The following is a 16,343-nucleotide window of genomic DNA, read 5'->3' as shown; positions in this document are numbered from 1 at the left end:
CTTGGCTTTCATGCCCTCTGTCTTCCTGTTGGGTGAGCCAAAGAGAGGCACAGGCAGGACCTGCGGGCAGGAGAGGAGAGTGGTTGGGGTATTTCTTCCTGGCTTCCTGCTCACCACACTATTCCTGCCCCTTATCTGCTCAGCCCAGAGGGTGGCAGTGGATCCCTGCTAACAAGTTCCTGGCCCTCAGCATCCCTGGTGATTCTCTTAACCATGTCTGCAGATCTGTAAATGGTCCCTTATTAAACTTCTCTTTAGCTAACCCCTTTGGAGGGGAATTCTCTTTTCTCCTGGGCCTTTAGCTGTATGCTAACCTTACCACATATACTCTACCTCCCTAAGCCAAAATCTTTCATCTGTAATGCAATACGTGCATACGAGTGCTCAGTTGTGTCTGACTCTTTGCAACCCCGTGGACTATAGCCTGCCAGCCTCCGCTGTCCTTGGAATTCTCCAGGCAAGGATACTGGAGTGGCTATTTTCTACTCCAGGGGATGTTCTGGACCTAGGGATCGCACCCACGTCTCTTGCATCTCCTGCGTTGGCAGGCAGATTCTTACCGCTGAGCCACCTGGGAAGCCCCTCCATCTGTAAAAGGAAGTAATAACCACTGCTGTAGGTTGGGAGAGTCCAATGAGGCAATGTACATGTGATGTGTGCCTGACACGTGTGTGGCGCCTGGTACGCAAAAGAACCCAACATAAGTTACTTTCTGTTCCTCCCCTCCTTCTGGTTGTACTGACAAGAGCAGCAGGTTGATTTTCCTCTGGATTTTGTGGCTGGAAGCAAGAGGTTGCTATAAGGAGTGAGGGAGATAGGGATAAGGAAATTGTTAAATTTTGTACTTAATGCCTTTCAAGTCCGGGGCTTCCCCGGTGGCTTGGTAGTAAAGAATCCACCTGCTAATGCAGGAGACTCAGGTTTGATCCCTGGCTCGGAAAGATCCCCTGGAGAAGGAAATGGCAACCCACTCCAGTATTCTTGCCTGGGAAATCCCATGGACAAAGGAGCTTGGTGGGCTACAGTCTAGGGAATCGCAAAAGAGTTGGACACGACTTATCGACTAAACGACAGCAACCTTTCAAACCACGCCAGTTGTAACAAATGAAGTAAGCCATCACAATGTTATAAAGGCAAGTGCGTCATGACACCTGCTTCAGCCCTTCCTTGCTTATCACTCCCCCCAACGTGACCAATGGTAACAAGGTCTGTTGTTCCACACCCATCCCCTGGCCCACACGACCACATGCAAGCCTGTGAGCATCACATGGTTTCGTTTGGGTGTGGTGCTTGGGAAAAGGCCGTGCAGGATCCCATCTCTCCCCGACCCAGTCTGCCCCTGCAAGTCACCCACTCGCCCCTGAAGCTCCTTTCTTGGTGGTTCCTGTCTCCACCTCCCTATTTACCCAGGACCCTCTCTCCCCACTCACAACATCATGTTCACCCCAGGCAAAGGTTACCCTGACTGAGCGCTGTTTATCACAGATCTGATTCTAATTCCACAGCTGTATCCCACAGCTGGCCACTCCTCTGCCTGATTCAGAATAACTAGGCCGCCAGCCCCTTCCAGAAAGGACTTCTTCTGCCCCTTAAAATGCCTGCAGGTGTCCATCCCACTGTATTCCAGGGATCATGCCAAATCGCAGCATGCCTACTCAAGTACCAATGTCAGCCCCCATACTTGACCGTCACTGCTCACAGGTTAATAGCAGAGTTGGAACTCAGTACTTCCTTGTTGGATGGAACCTGCTGGGATTTTAGGAGTGTGTCTGTTTTTCTGCTACTGTTTTTTGGTAAAGAGAGACCAGTGCAGTCAGATTGCCTATCTGAACCTTGCCACAGAGCCAGCACCTGGAGCTGGGTAGTACTGGCAGAATATTTCCAGGCACCACACAGGGACCTTGAAGCCACGAGTTTCTCCAGCCTGGAGGGGAGCTTGCCAATCAGCCTTGGGCTGATTGGGGAAACTGGGACTTCCCCAATCTCTTTTTTGACTTTCTTTTTCACAAATAATGACCCGTGGGGACATCATTAGGGCATGAAGAAGCTGAGAGGGTGGGGCAAAGAGGAGAGGAAATGTGTGTGGCTTCCTGCCTGCAATTTCCTCTTCTTCCCACCCATTTCTCTTCTTCCAATGCCTCATAGTCCTGCTCTCAAGATCCCATAAAACCTCCTCTGCTGGTTCTGGGCAGCACAGTCCAATAGAACTTTCTGTGACAACGGAAATGTTCTATATCTGTCCCGTCCAATACAAGAGCCCCACGAGGCTCCTGGCTAGTGCAATTGAGGATCTAAATTTTTAGCTTTATTTAACTCTAACTCATTTTAATACAAATAGCTTTGTGTAGCTAGTGGCTACATAGCACATATTCAGACTGTAAGGCAACCTTGTAAAAATTAGTGAAAAGGAGAGCTTAACAAGACAGCCTACTCCCTTCCATGGGCTGGAAAGTTTTGTAATGGGTTCACAATGGCAGAGATGTGAATGAGGCCTCCTCGAGCTGTGCAGCACACAGCCCCACGTGGCTGCCATGGCTCCAGGTCCTGTCCCCGAATGGCAGTGTAAAGAAATGTAACTGAATGGTTGCCTCTTGACTTCCTTTGCAGGTAGGAAAGAAGCTGCCCATGCAGACCTTCCCATGAAGGCTGGCCAGAAGAGAGAATCTTGCAGGAGTTTGGGCCAAGACTTGCCAGGGGCCTCTGGACAAAGGCCCTGACCTCACTCAGCACCATAGCTCCACTCCATAGTTTTGACACAAGCAAGATCTTAGGCTGAGGGAGGGGAAATAGCAGCTGTCCACTCCAGGTCATATGAAGAGAGGGGGTCAGAGGGTGAGGGGATGGAGGTCAGTGGGTCAAAACCACAGCTGGGGCCATCTTGAGGCCCCAGATGTCTTGGCACCCAGTATTGATCTCAAACTCCTACTCATCTGGGGCTTTTGGTAACAGCTTTATTGAGATATAATTCATACACCATAAATTCACCTGTTTAAAGCGTACAATTTGATAGTTTAATATATTCACAGAGTTGTGCAGTCATCACTGTGATTAATTTTAGAACATTTATCTACAATAAACCCCACACCCTTTAGCATTTCCCCCACTATTTCCCGCCACCATCCATACCGCAGTCCTAGGCAACCATTCGACTACATTTCTTCTCTATGTGTATGCCTATGCTGGACATTTCATGTAAGTAGCCTTTTGTCCAGCCTTTCATTTAGCATAATGTTTTCATAATGTATCCATTTTGTACCATGTATCTGTACTTCATTCTTTTTTATTGCCAAGTAATATTTCATTGTGTGTATGTGCCATACTTTATTCATCCACTCATCAGCTGATAGACATTTGGGTTGTTTCTGCTTTTTGGCTGCTATGGATATTTGTGTGCAAGATTTTGTGAGGACAGACGCCATAATTTCTCTTGGGGATATTACTGGGCAGGGAACTGCTACAGCATATGGTAACTGTGACTTTAACTTTTTGAGGAACTGCCAAATTGTTTTCAAAAGTTGGCTGCATCATTTCACATTCCCACCAGGGATGTGATAAGTGATAGAGTGAAAGTCACTCAGTCATGTCTGACTCTTTGCAATCCATGGAATGTGGCCTGCCAGGCTCATCTTTCCATGGAATTCTCCAGGCCAGAATACTGGAGTGGGTAGCCTTTCCCTTCTCCAGGGGATCTTCCCATCCCAGGGATTGAACCCAGGTCGCCTGCATTGCAGGCAGATTCTTTACCGTCTGAGCCACCAGGGAAGCCTAGTGATGTATGAGGGTTTTAATTTCCCTACTTCCTTGACAATACTTATTATCATCTGATTTTTTGGATGATAGCCATCTAGTGAATGTGAAGTGGTATTTCTTTGTGGTTTGATTTGCATTTGTCTAATGACTCATCGTGTTGAACATCTTTACATGAGCTTATTAGTCATTTATGTTTCTTCTCTGGAGAAATGTCTATTCAAGTCTTTTGCTCATTTAAAAAATTGAGTTACTTGTCTTTTTATTATTTTTTTGTAAGAGTTCTTTATGTATTCTAGATACAAGTCACTTATCAGGTATATGTTGCTGCTGCTGCTGCTGCTAAGTCGCTTCAGTCGTGTCCGACTCTGTGCGACCCCACAGATGGCAGCCCACCAGGCTCCCCCGTCCCTGGGATTCTCCAGGCAAGAACACTGGAGTGGGCTGCCATTTCCTTCTCCAATGCATGAAAGGGGAAAGTGAGAGTGAAGTCAGTCTCGACCCCATGGACTGCAGCCCACCAGGTTCCTCCGTCCATGCGATTTTCCAGGCAAGAGTACTGGAGTGGGGTGCCATTGCCTTCTCCTATCAGGTATATAGATAGCCAATATTTTTCCCCCATACTGTGGGTCATTTTTATTTTTTATGATTTGTTTTTTTTTAGCAGCACAAAAGTTTTTGATTTTGGTAAAGTCCAGTTTATCTGTTTTTTTCTTTTGTGCCTTGTACTTCTGGTGTCACATTTAAGGAATCATTGCCCAGTATATGGTTGTTGTTGTTCAGCTAACTCATGTCTGACTCTTTTCGACCCCAAGGACTACAGCACGCCAGGCTCCTTTGTCCTCTGCTATCTCCCAGAGTTTGCTCAAATTCATGTCCATTGAGTCAGTGATGCTATCTAATCATCTCATCTTCTGCCAACCCCTTCTTCTTTTGCCTTCAATCTTTCACAGCAGTCTTTTCCAATGAGTTAGCTCTTCACATCAGGTGGCCAAAGTATTGGAGCTTCAGCTTCAGTCCTTGCAATGAATATTCAGAGTTGATTTTCTTTAGGATTGACTGGTTGAATCTCCCTGCAGTCCAAGGGACTCTCTTGAGTTTTCTCCAGCACCACAATTCAAAAGTATCAATTCTTTGGCGTTCAGCCTTCTTTATGGTCCAACTCTCACATCCGTATATGACTACTGGGAAAACCATAGCTTTGAATATAGGCAAGTGTATGGTTAGAAAAATGTATCCCTGTGTTTTCTTGTGAGAGTTTTATAGTATTAGCTCTTCCATATAGGATTTGATCCATTTTGAGTTAGTTTTTGTATATGGAGTGAGTAAGGATCTGTTGTTAGGTACCCATGTTTATAATGGTCACTTTTCTGATGGAATATACTTTCATCATTATAAAATGTCCATCTTTACCTTAAGTTACGTTTTTTGTTTTAAAATCTATTTTGTCTGGTGATACTATAGTGCCTCCAGTTTTCTTATGGCTGCTGTTTGTATGATAAAACTTTTCTCCATCCTTTCAATTTGAATATATTTGTATCTTCCAAGTATCCTTCTTATAGACAGTATTATGTTGGATCTTGTTTTTAAATCTGGTCTGATGATCTCTGCCTTTTGATTGGACTGTTTAATTCATTCACATTACTAATATAGTTGTATTTGCATTCGGGATTTTACTTGTTTTCTAAATATATCATTCCTATTTTTGTTCCTCTGTTTCTCCTAGACTGCCTCCTTTTGTATTAAATGAATTTTTTTTTTTTTTGGCCATGCTGCATGGTAGGATCTTAGTGCCCCAGCTAGGGACTGAACCCATGCCCCCTCCATTGGAAGCATGGAGTCTTAACCACTGGACCACAAGGCAAGTTCCAAGTCAGTAATTTCTTGTATAACATTTTAATTATTCCTTTAATGATTTTTTAAAAAACTTTTTTCTGTTTTCTTAGTGGTTATTCTAGGGCTTCCTTGTGGACAGTTTACTGTCTTCCGTCCCATCCAGGTAAGTTGTCCCCGGGAAAGGTCCTGGCAGAGCAAATGGGCAGGGGAGCTGCCTGAAGAAAGATGGCCTTAGAGATGGGCCACAGGAGGCAGGACTGAGCCAGGGAGATGGCCACAGGGTGGTGGCCCCAGGCTGCAGTTGTGATGGAGCTTTGTGGGGCTGCACAGACCTCAGATTTTGAGTCAGGGCAGAGGTCCACATTCAGGGAAATGAACATTCTAAGGTCCAGGCAGGACTTACTGGTAGCCCTGTAGTCAGGCTCCCAGGTAGCTGCCCCTGTGGCTCCATCCTGCCCCTCAGATACCTCCCAGTGTGGACCCCTGAGCTGGTCCACAGTTCCCCTCGGCCCCCAGGGACCAACAGGCGACAGGGCTCAGTGGGAATGGTGGCTACCCTCCTTTTCCCCATCAGCTACCAGCCCGCCTCCCAGGGCACTCAGAGCGTGTGCGGGTCCAAGGCCAGGCGCTGCTCCCCCAACCAGGAGGCCCGCTCTGGGGAGCATGGCCGCTGCTCCGCGGATGAGCACACGGGTGCTACTCAGAATGACAGGTCCCTCGGTTTCCTCCCCTCCTCGGCAGCGCCAACGCCTGACTGAGCCCAGTGAACCCGGCCCATGTCCTTCCCCGATGGAGAAGGTGGGGTCTGGGGAGGGAAGGTTTCCGGGACAGGTTTCCGGGGAAACAGAGGAGGAGCCAGGCCTTTTATCCTGCAGGACCCTCAGGCTCCCCCTGTACCTGATGGCCCACCACGCCCCATCCTGCCCAGCCCGTGACCTCAGCTTGTTTTGCTCAGAGTCCTCTGTAGGGCCCCAAAGTGGGTACTTAGGAAGTAGTCCTTAAAGGCCTGGAAAGGTGGAAATCCTGGGGAAAAGGACCCACCTTGTTCTTAGTGCCGATAGAAACAGACCCCTTCCCATTCATTCTGTCGCCCATTCCTTTTCCCATCTATCATTCATTCGTCCAGGAGCTCCCACCATGGAAGAGCTAGGATGGCTGGCTGGCCCTCGGTAGAAGCCTGAGGTAACCATGGGACCAGGGTATGCCCCCAGTTTCCCCAGGAGAGTCCTCCCTTCCCAGCGTTTTGGTTTCTCACCTCTTGCCCCACCATCCTCACTACCCTCTGCTTTTCTCTGCTCTACTTCACTCCCCAAAGCTGCTGGGTCTGTGTGACATGGGGTCCCTTGGCCTCTGAATTCTGGGCGGAATTGGCTAAGGGGAGGCATTGGAAAAAATAGGAGGACAGGAGGGTGGAACAGATGGAGCCCCCCCTGCTCCCCCCTCCCCCCCCAATCGTGCATGGCCATGGATCCTGGAGGTCAGCCCCTCTGTGGATGGTGACAGTTCCCTACAGATGCTCACCTTGGGGGCCTGGAAGTTTCACGGTGGCTTTGTCAATCCTGTTAATGTGTGCTAAGTTGCTTCAGTTATGTCTGACTCTTTGCGACCCCACAGACTGTAACCCCACCTATCCATGGATAGCTCCTCTATCCATGGGATTCTCCAGGCAAGAATACTGGAATGGGTTGCCGTGCCCTCCTCCAGGGGATCTTTCCAACTCAGGGATCAAACCTGCATCTCATGTCTCCTGCATTGGCAGGCGGGTTCTTTACTACTAGCGCCACCTGGGAAGCCCAATCTTGTTCACATCTCTGCAAATATTCTAAACTTGCTTCCATTTAATTTTACCTGCATCCTGCCACAACCTCGCCTCATACGCCTCCTATCTGGAGCTGCCCACACTGAGGTGGCCCCTTTTTCTGAGTCCCTGGGGCAGTCGGGGGGCCTGTGAGAAGTCATCAAACCCCAGAGACAGTACTCAGCTTCCTGAGAGCAGGAGGAAGTCAGGACAAGCAGGGGAAGGGCGGAAGAGCCAGGCAGAGGGAAGAAGAAATGGAGAGGGTCGGGGCAATCACCACCCCAGTGTCTGTGTGCTGAGCCTGTTCTTTTACTTTTCTTTTAAAAATTATTTAGAATTTTTATCTAAGACTTACTGAAAGAGTTCTTTAAGGCCTATTTACCATATATAGGTCTTTTGCTTCCATGAAAAGAAAATTACAAGCTAAATACATTTCTTAAGCTATTCCTATTCCTAAAACTTCTTTTTAAAAAATAGTTATTTTTATTTATTCATTTATTTGGCTGTGCTGGATCTTCGTTGCCACATGCAGGATCTTTTGTTGCAGCATGCAAAGTCTTGTGACATGTGGAGCTAGTTCCCTGACCAGGGATCAAACCCAGGACCCCTGCACAGGGAGCACAGTGTCTTAGCCACTGGACCCCCAGGGAAGTCTCTATTCCTAAAACTTCTTGACATGTAGAATTTGGATTTTCTGAGTGCCCTTTTTATTTATTTTTAATGCCCTACATACAATGAAAACTTTTTAGTGTACAGTTCTGAGTTTTGGCATATGCACAGGGTTGTATAACTGTCACCACAATCAGATCAGGATAGAGAACCCTTCCCATCACTTCATATTGCCCCCCCCTTGGCAGTCAGCCCCTTCCCACAGTCCCCCATCCACCCACCCAGCTCTGTTCTGTGACCCTACACCTTCTTCTGGGCCTATTTCTGAGGGTGAGGCAACTGGGGAGTGGGCAGCCTCTCTTAGGGGCCATGAGCATACCCCAGCACACACAGGCCACATTTTCTGTACAGACCATCCCCCAGGGCCTGAGCATGAGGAAGGAGGCCCCTAGCAGCCGGCTCCCTCTCCTCTCCCAGTGTTGGGTCGGCGGCTGGAGGTGGGGGGATAGCTCCAGCATGCTCTGGGCTGGCGGAGGGTGGGATCTGCCTGCCTCTCTGGCTCTGCCTACCCCAGGGACTCAGCGAGGACAGCTGGCTGCAGTGAGGCAGCCACCCAGAAACAGCAGAACACAGGATGTACTCTGGGGAGTAGCTGCTGCTATGTTTAAATTATCATCACTTCTGCTGCTGTGTGCCAGGCACTGGGCTAGACAACCCGACCCCCCAACCCCCCTACTGAATAGCAGTTCTTTCCTGACAGTAGGGTGTTAAACCCCTTTACAAACAAGGACACTGAGACTCATAGAGGCTGAATGCTTTGCCCAGGATCAGACAGCTGTGACCTGACTTCAAGGTCTGTCTGACTTTAAAGTGATCAAAGATCACTCATCAGATCAGATCAGTCGCCCAGTCGTGTCCGACTCTTTGCGACCCCATGAATCGCAGCATGCCAGGCCTCCCTGTCCATCACCAACTCCCGGAGTTCACTCAGACTCACGTCCATAGAGTCAGTGATGCCATCCAGCCATCTCATCCTCTGTCGTCCCCTTCTCCTCCTGCCCCCAATCCCTCCCAGCATCAGAGTCTTTTCCAATGAGTCAACTCTTCGCATGAGGTGGCCAGAGTACTGGAGTTTCAGCTTTAGCATCATTCCTTCCAAAGAACACCCAGGGCTGATCTCCTTCAGAATGGACTGGTTGGATCGGGACTGGAATGCAAAAGTAGGAAGTCAAGAAACACCTGGAGTAACAGGCAAATTTGGCCTTGGAATACGGAATGAAGCAGGGCAAAGACTAATAGAGTTTTGCCAAGAAAATGCACTGGTCATAACAAACACTCTCTTCCAACAACACAAGAGAAGACTCTATACGTGGACATCACCAGATGGTCAACACCGAAATCAGATTGATTATATTCTTTGCAGCCAAAGATGGAGAAGCTCTATACAGTCAGCAAAAACAAGACCAGGAGCTGACTGTGGCTCAGACCATGAACTCCTTATTGCCAAATTCAGAGTTAAATTGAAAAAGTAGGGAAAACCACTAGACCATTCAGGTATGACCTAAATCAAATCCCTTATGATTATACAATGGAAGTGAGAAATAGATTTAAGGGCCTAGATCTGATAGATAGAGTGCCTGATGAACTATGGAATGAGGTTCGTGACATTGTACAGGAGACAGGGATCAAGACCATCCCCATAGAAAAGAAATGCAAAAAAGCAAAATGGCTGTCTGGGGAGGCCTTACAAATAGCTGTGAAAAGAAGAGAAGCGAAAAGCAAAGGAGAAAAAAAAGATCACTCATAGTCAGGTTCAAATCCCAGTGCTTCATTTTGCTAGTTGCTGTGTGCCTTTGGGGAAACTGCCTAACCTTTCTGAACTTCGGTGTCTTCATCTATGAAATGAAGATAAAGATAAAATAAACTCAAAATGGATTAAAGATCTAAACGTAAGACCAGAAACTATAAAACTCCTAGAGGAGAACATAGGCAAAACACTCTCCGACATACATCACAGCAGGATCCTCTATGACCCACCTCCCAGAATATTGGAAATAAAAGCAAAAATAAACAAATGGGACCTAATTAAACTTAAAAGCTTCTGCACAACAAAGGAAACTATAAGCAAGGTGAAAAGACAGCCTTCAGAATGGGAGAAAATAATAGCAAATGAAGCAACAGACAAACAACTAATCTCAAAAATATACAAGCAACTCCTACAGCTCAATTCCAGAAAAATAAATGACCCAGTCAAAAAATGGGCCAAAGAACTAAATAGACATTTCTCCAAAGAAGACATACAGATGGCTAACAAACACATGAAAAGATGCTCAATATCACTCATTATCAGAAAAACGCAAATCAAAACCACTATGAGGTACCATTTCACGCCAGTCAGAATGGCTGCGATCCAAAAGTCTACAAGCAATAAATGCTGGAGAGAGTGTGGAGAAAAGGGAACCCTCTTACACTGTTGGTGGGAATGCAAACTAGTACAGCCACTATGGAGAACACATTGCTGGGCATACAAACTGAGGAAACCAGAATTGAAAGAGACACGTGTACCCCAATATTCATCGCAGCACTGTTTATAATAGCCAGGACATGGAAGCAATCTAGATGCCCATCAGCAGGTGAATAGATAAGAAAGCTGTGGTACATATACACAATGGAGTATTACTCAGCCATTAAAAAGAATACATCTGAATCAGTTCTAATGAGGTGGATAAAACTGGAGCCTATTATACAGAGTGAAGTAAGCCAGAAGGAAAAACACCAATACAGTATACTAACACATATATATGGAGTTTAGAAAGATGGTAACATATTATGTTAATAGATCACTGAGAGAATAAAATGTTAGCCTTCTGTAGCAAAAAGAGAAAATATGCATTTAAGAGGAGTATTGTGGGTCCCAGGACTTAGAAAGAGTCATTGTATTAAAAAAAAAAAAAAAGAAATGAAGATAGTACATATCCCTGCCTTGCACAGTTGTTATGAGAATCAAATGTGACCCGTGTTTGGTGGATAATGGGTTACACAGTAAATACTTGTCCCTGTCCTGGAAGTCACTGATGGGCCTGGACAAGCTGTCAGGCCGTATCGCCTTCCCTGCAGCTTTGGAAGTGCTGCTTCAGAAGAAAGGGAGGAGGATAGGCTGAAAGAAGTAGGGGAGGATGGTCCGCAGACTGACACAGATCAGCAGAGACTCCTGGATCCTGCATGCCACCAGTGTGGCATGGGTCCAGTCTGCCTGGCACAGGGTCCTGGGTGGGCATCAGAGTGCCAGCTGGCTCTTGACTTGGAAAACTGTGAAACACTGAGATTCCAGGACACTGGCCTGGTAAGAACTCCCTCTGGATTCCTCTCCAGTGAGGCCTAACCCACTCCCCTTCTCTGGGAGGAGTGGTCCTGCCCTAGGAGACCTCCCCCACCTCCAGAGTCCTCAGCCTTCAGGGCCCTCTGCTTTCGATTTTCTGCCCCCAACATCAGAGGCCATAGAAGCAGCAGAGCAGCCTAGGGGTTCCCCAGCTGGGCCACCAGGCCTGATTCCTACAGGGCGGTAGCTCTGGCCCAAGGGTACCTGGCTGGGAAGAACCAAACACCTGTACCCACAGCTTTGTTGGTTCCCGGCTCCCCAGGAGCTCCTTGCCCTGCCTTTACACACGTGATGTGCTCGTGCCACGACCCCCAGCCAGCCCATCCCTTAGGAGGCCAGAGGGACAGCCTGGACATCCCCTTCCCACAATGAAGTGTTGAGAGGCCACGTGGGACAAATATCCTGCCCCCTGCTCCCTCCCATAATCTCATGCACCAGCCCCTCCAGGTCAGAGAGTGCCTCCTCTGGACTCCCAGAGCCATCCTGGGGGTCCGTTCCCATCCAGGGTGGCTCTGGCCTCATTCCACCATCCTGAGGTCCAGATGTGAGCTGAGAAGAGGCCACCTGTGTCCTTGGGCTGATGCTGCCATCCTGAACATAGCTGAGCCACATACACACACCCTCCACCTTAGAGGGACAATAGTCTCTGCCCCAAGGGGGATCCTGAGCCTTGGTTGTAAGCTTCAGGGACTTGAGATGAATCTGGCTGAGAAGCCACGGGGCCTCCTGCCTCCCACATCTATGATGGGTGGTCCTCTTGCATCTAGATGGGACCCCTCTCTCCGGTGGGGACACCTAGGCTTCAGCCAAGTCTAGGCTTCAGCCAAGTCTGTTTGAGACAAGATGGAACACTGAAATCCATTTGCTGGTTCCCGTGGGACTGGGGTGGCCTCCATACCCACAAAGCAGGGCCTTAGCCATTTCCACTGCCAGAGCCCTGGAGGGCTGCTGTTTCCAGGTTGGACTTCCTTCTCTTTCTTTTCCTCCTTGTCCAACAGCTGCATGCTCTAAAGTGAGTCCTCCAGACTGGCAGGAAGGATGGAGGCCCTGGCCCCTTCCTTGACACAGCCCAGGAGAGGGGAGGGAAGTGGTTTGAGCGAAGCACCGAACTAAGCATATTGTAGGAGAGTCTGAATCAGACTAAGGGCAGATGGGAGGAAGGGGTGCGAAGATGAGGATCTGGGCGAAAGGCATCCTCATGTCTCAGTGGGGGACAGTTGGCAGAAGGACCAATGACGATTGCACCAAGAGGCAGGGCAGAGGGCAGGTGGCATGGGGTCGAGGAGGACACTAAGACACCGAGCTGAGCTAGGAGCAGATTGCCAGGACATTTATTTACAGTGGATAGGGAGAAACTCAAGCAATAGTGAAATCTCAGGATCTGAGGGTTGAAGTGAGAAAGAGATGCAGAGATTGGAGTTTCTGAGGCATACCTGAGGGTTTCAGGGACTGCTGGAGCTGTGGGTCCAAGGTCCAGAGCAGAATCCATGGGCAAAGGGTGGGCGCCAGATTGTTGAGGATTAGGGAGAGGAGAGGGGCTGACCATGGAGGAAAAGGGAAGTAGCATTGGTTCTCAGTGGGCCTGGGGATGGACAAGGGCGGTGGCGGAGCTTCCTGGGACTCAGGCCATTTGAAGAAAGAGTGTAGATTTGGGAAAGAGGGGACGTGAGGTCTAGAGGCATCAGTGTGACAGTGCTGCCCGAGTGGGGGACTTCCAGCTCACACCTCAGAGTGCTCCGAGGAGGAGGGTTTAGTGAGAAAGGGGAAGGAAGCCCCAGTTGTGGTGTCCTGGGCCATGGTGATGCGTGTCAGATATGGTGTCATGTCCTCTGCAGGCAGGAGCCAGAGTGGCAGCATGAAGCCTGGTCAGACCACGTGGCGCCTCTGCTCAGCCTGTGCAGCGACCACGGGGCGCCCTTGGCCCAGCTCTGTTCCTGAGGCACTGACTGTCTGTCTGGCTCCACAGATGGAAGCTCCAGGAGGGCAGGGGTATTTAGACCAAGTGGACTTTGGTTGGCCACTTTCACCTGGCTTGGCCGAAGGGCTCACTGTGACTCTCAGGTTATCATTCTCACATTTCGAGGACTTGGGGGTCCTCGGAGTCTGAGGTTTGCCTAGGATCAGACCATTCCAGAGGGGAGAGCCAGGGTATGGCTCGGGCCAGCTGGATCCCAGAGCCCAGTGTCTCGCCAACAAGGTCCCAGAAATGGGGGGGAATATCTAAGGGCCAGGCCGGCCCCTGGGAAGCCTGACAGCCCAGACTGAGGGGCCAGGTCTCCTGGAGGGTGGGTGTGGGGATGGGTCCCTGGGCTGTGTTGAGGGGACGGGTCTAGAGTCGGGAGGGGTCTTGTCCGGCTGCCTGCAGGACCTCTAGGTTCTCTCCCCACCACTCACACTGGGCTTTCGGTTCCCTTTGGTGATGTGGCTCCCCCCACCCCCAAGCCCTGCACATACACACACGCACCGTGGCTTCAACCGGAATCAGGCCTCTCACCACACCCTCAATCTGATGCCCCAAGCAGGGGAAGTGGGGGCAGAGGCTGTCTCACCATTGGAAGTGAGAGGCCTGGACACACATCTCTGCCAAGGCTCCCAGCGCTGCGGAGGCCACGTCTCCTCGCTCCCCGTGTGCCTCGGCCCCACTGTGGGGGAACTTGGAGTGATCACATGGGGTCACTGGTGCAGTCTCACTTCTCCTTTGCTTGAGCCTCACCATAAGTCAGCATCCGGAAGCAAGGGGACCCTTGAATTTTGGAAGAGCCTGAGAGACGCTCTCTGTCTCCACCCCGTCCTCCTGATGCCGTGTCTTTGGCCCAGAGTGCTTCTTGGTTCAGGTTCCCCTGAACCTGGGGAAGGCAGAACCCAAGGGGTGTGGAGCCCTTGCATAGCCCCTGGCCCTGGAGCTTCACGCCAATGCTGCGATCTCAATAATACCATCACCTCCCCCTTTACCGCAGGAAATGAGATTCACAGGACCCGCCTAAGGCCCCTGAGCTTGAACACAGCAGAAGTGGATGCACGCTCAAGGGCAGTGCCCCTTCTTCTACACACAGCCTCCAGAGGATTATTTTTTTTTAACTTATTTGGCTGTGCCAGGTCTTATTTGCAGCAGGTGGGATCCAGGTCCCTGACCAGGGATTAAACCTGGGCCCCCTGCATTGGGAGCACAGAGTCTTAGCCACTGTACCATCAGGGAAATCCCCCAAATGGTTTTAGACAAAGTTCAGGGGCTCTCAGTGTGGGGGGCCTCACCTGAGGACTGGGGATAGTGCTGGGGGCGGGCAGGGTGCAGAATCCTAGTCTTAGCCTCCCTTCGACTGTGTGTGTGGGGCATTTAGCAATAAAATAAGACTCTTCTTGACGATCATTCCAGATATATTTTCTAGTCCAACATAGAATACTTCCTATTAAGCACAACTCACCTCCAATGAAAAAGGTTTGTATTTTGGGGGCAACTATTTTCAATTTGGAATTGAAGTCCCCCACTCGGCCAGCACTGTCACACTGACGCCTCTAGACCTCATGTCCCCTCTTTCCCAAATCTACACTCTTTATTCAAATTTGGAGAAGGCAATGGCAACCCACTCCAGTACTCTTGCCTGGAAAATCCCAGGGATGGAGGAGCCTGGTAGACTGCAGTCCATCGGGTTGCTAAGAGTTGGTCAATTTAAATAGCAGTTTCACTTTTAAAGAAAGAAATATAGAACGATCTCCCTATCCTCATTTTCTGCATTCACACTTTAAATCTTAAAAATCTTAAATAGTGACATATTCAACAGATACAAATAACACAATACTTATATAAGATTATATTTCTATTTTATGTTAGGGCTACAAGAATGGGGGAGAAGGAGAGAAATGCAAGAGAGGAGAAAAAGGACAACACGTAACGAGCAATGATACAAGATCAGGGGTGAAGATTAACCCAGGTATTTCTACAGAGATGGAGGCGGGAAGGGAAGGTCAAAGTTCTGATTCATCAACTAACTGCTATGCTGTGTTTGTTAAAAATACAGGCGCTAAACTTTAAAGGGCAAAGAGTACTTTCTAGAACTTATGTATTTTAGTTTCTATCTAAGATGTAATCGATTGACATAAATTTCCTTCATATAAAAATGTATTTTTATTAAAAATTACTATAGAAAATAGGAGATGAAAAGACAGGCGTGGTTCCTGAGTAAACTGATTCTAGTGGAAATCAGACATTAAACTCCTAAGTGAAAACCAGTGAAGACAGGCCTTAGGGTCTGGGAACCCTACCTAGGAGACAAAGTCAAGGTAAGCTTTTCAAAGGAGGTGATGCTGAAACAAAATTTGAAGAGGAGCAGGAGTTCCAAAGCGAAGAATGCTCCAGGAGAGGTAACTGGACAGTGTGAGGGTTGCGACCAGCGAGCGAGGCCTGCCTGCGGAACCAGAAAACGTTCAGACCGGCAGACGGATGGTCAAGGTATCCGTGAGTGAAGAGGTGGGACAAGAGACCAAAGCGCTGACTCACAGAGGTCCCCAAGGCGATCAGGGAGGGGGAGCAGGGGCAGGCAGATGCGAAGGTTAAGGATTAGAAAGAATCAGAGTAGCCTGAGCATCCCTGTCTGTAGGCACCTCGTGGAGCGAGTGTCTGAGTCTGGATGCCAGTGGCTGGGTACTGGGCGACCCTCGGAAGGGTTCGCGGGCGCGTGGGGCGAAGGCCAGGGGCGACTAGTACCCCCACCGCGCTCGTACATGGCTCGGTTGATCGCCAGTGTCCGCACCGATCTAGAGCTCCCAGAGGGACAGGCTAGAAAGTTCCCGGGCCCAGCCGATCACTATGGCAGGGTAGGGTTGGGGGGCTGAGGTTGTCGAACGACTCTTGCGCCTCCAGATTTCTCAAGGAGCCCAGCAGTCCGTCCAGGCCACCGCGCTGCCGGGCGTGTCCGCCAGGCCCTGGGCTGCAGGGGAACCAGCCTGGCCCGGGGCTCAGCCCCGTCCCTCGGTGGC

Source organism: Bison bison, unplaced genomic scaffold, assembly GCF_000754665.1.
Source record: "Bison bison bison isolate TAMUID 2011002044 unplaced genomic scaffold, Bison_UMD1.0 scf7180017864530, whole genome shotgun sequence".
NCBI lineage: Eukaryota > Metazoa > Chordata > Mammalia > Artiodactyla > Bovidae > Bison > Bison bison.
This window is presented reverse-complemented; position numbering follows the sequence as displayed.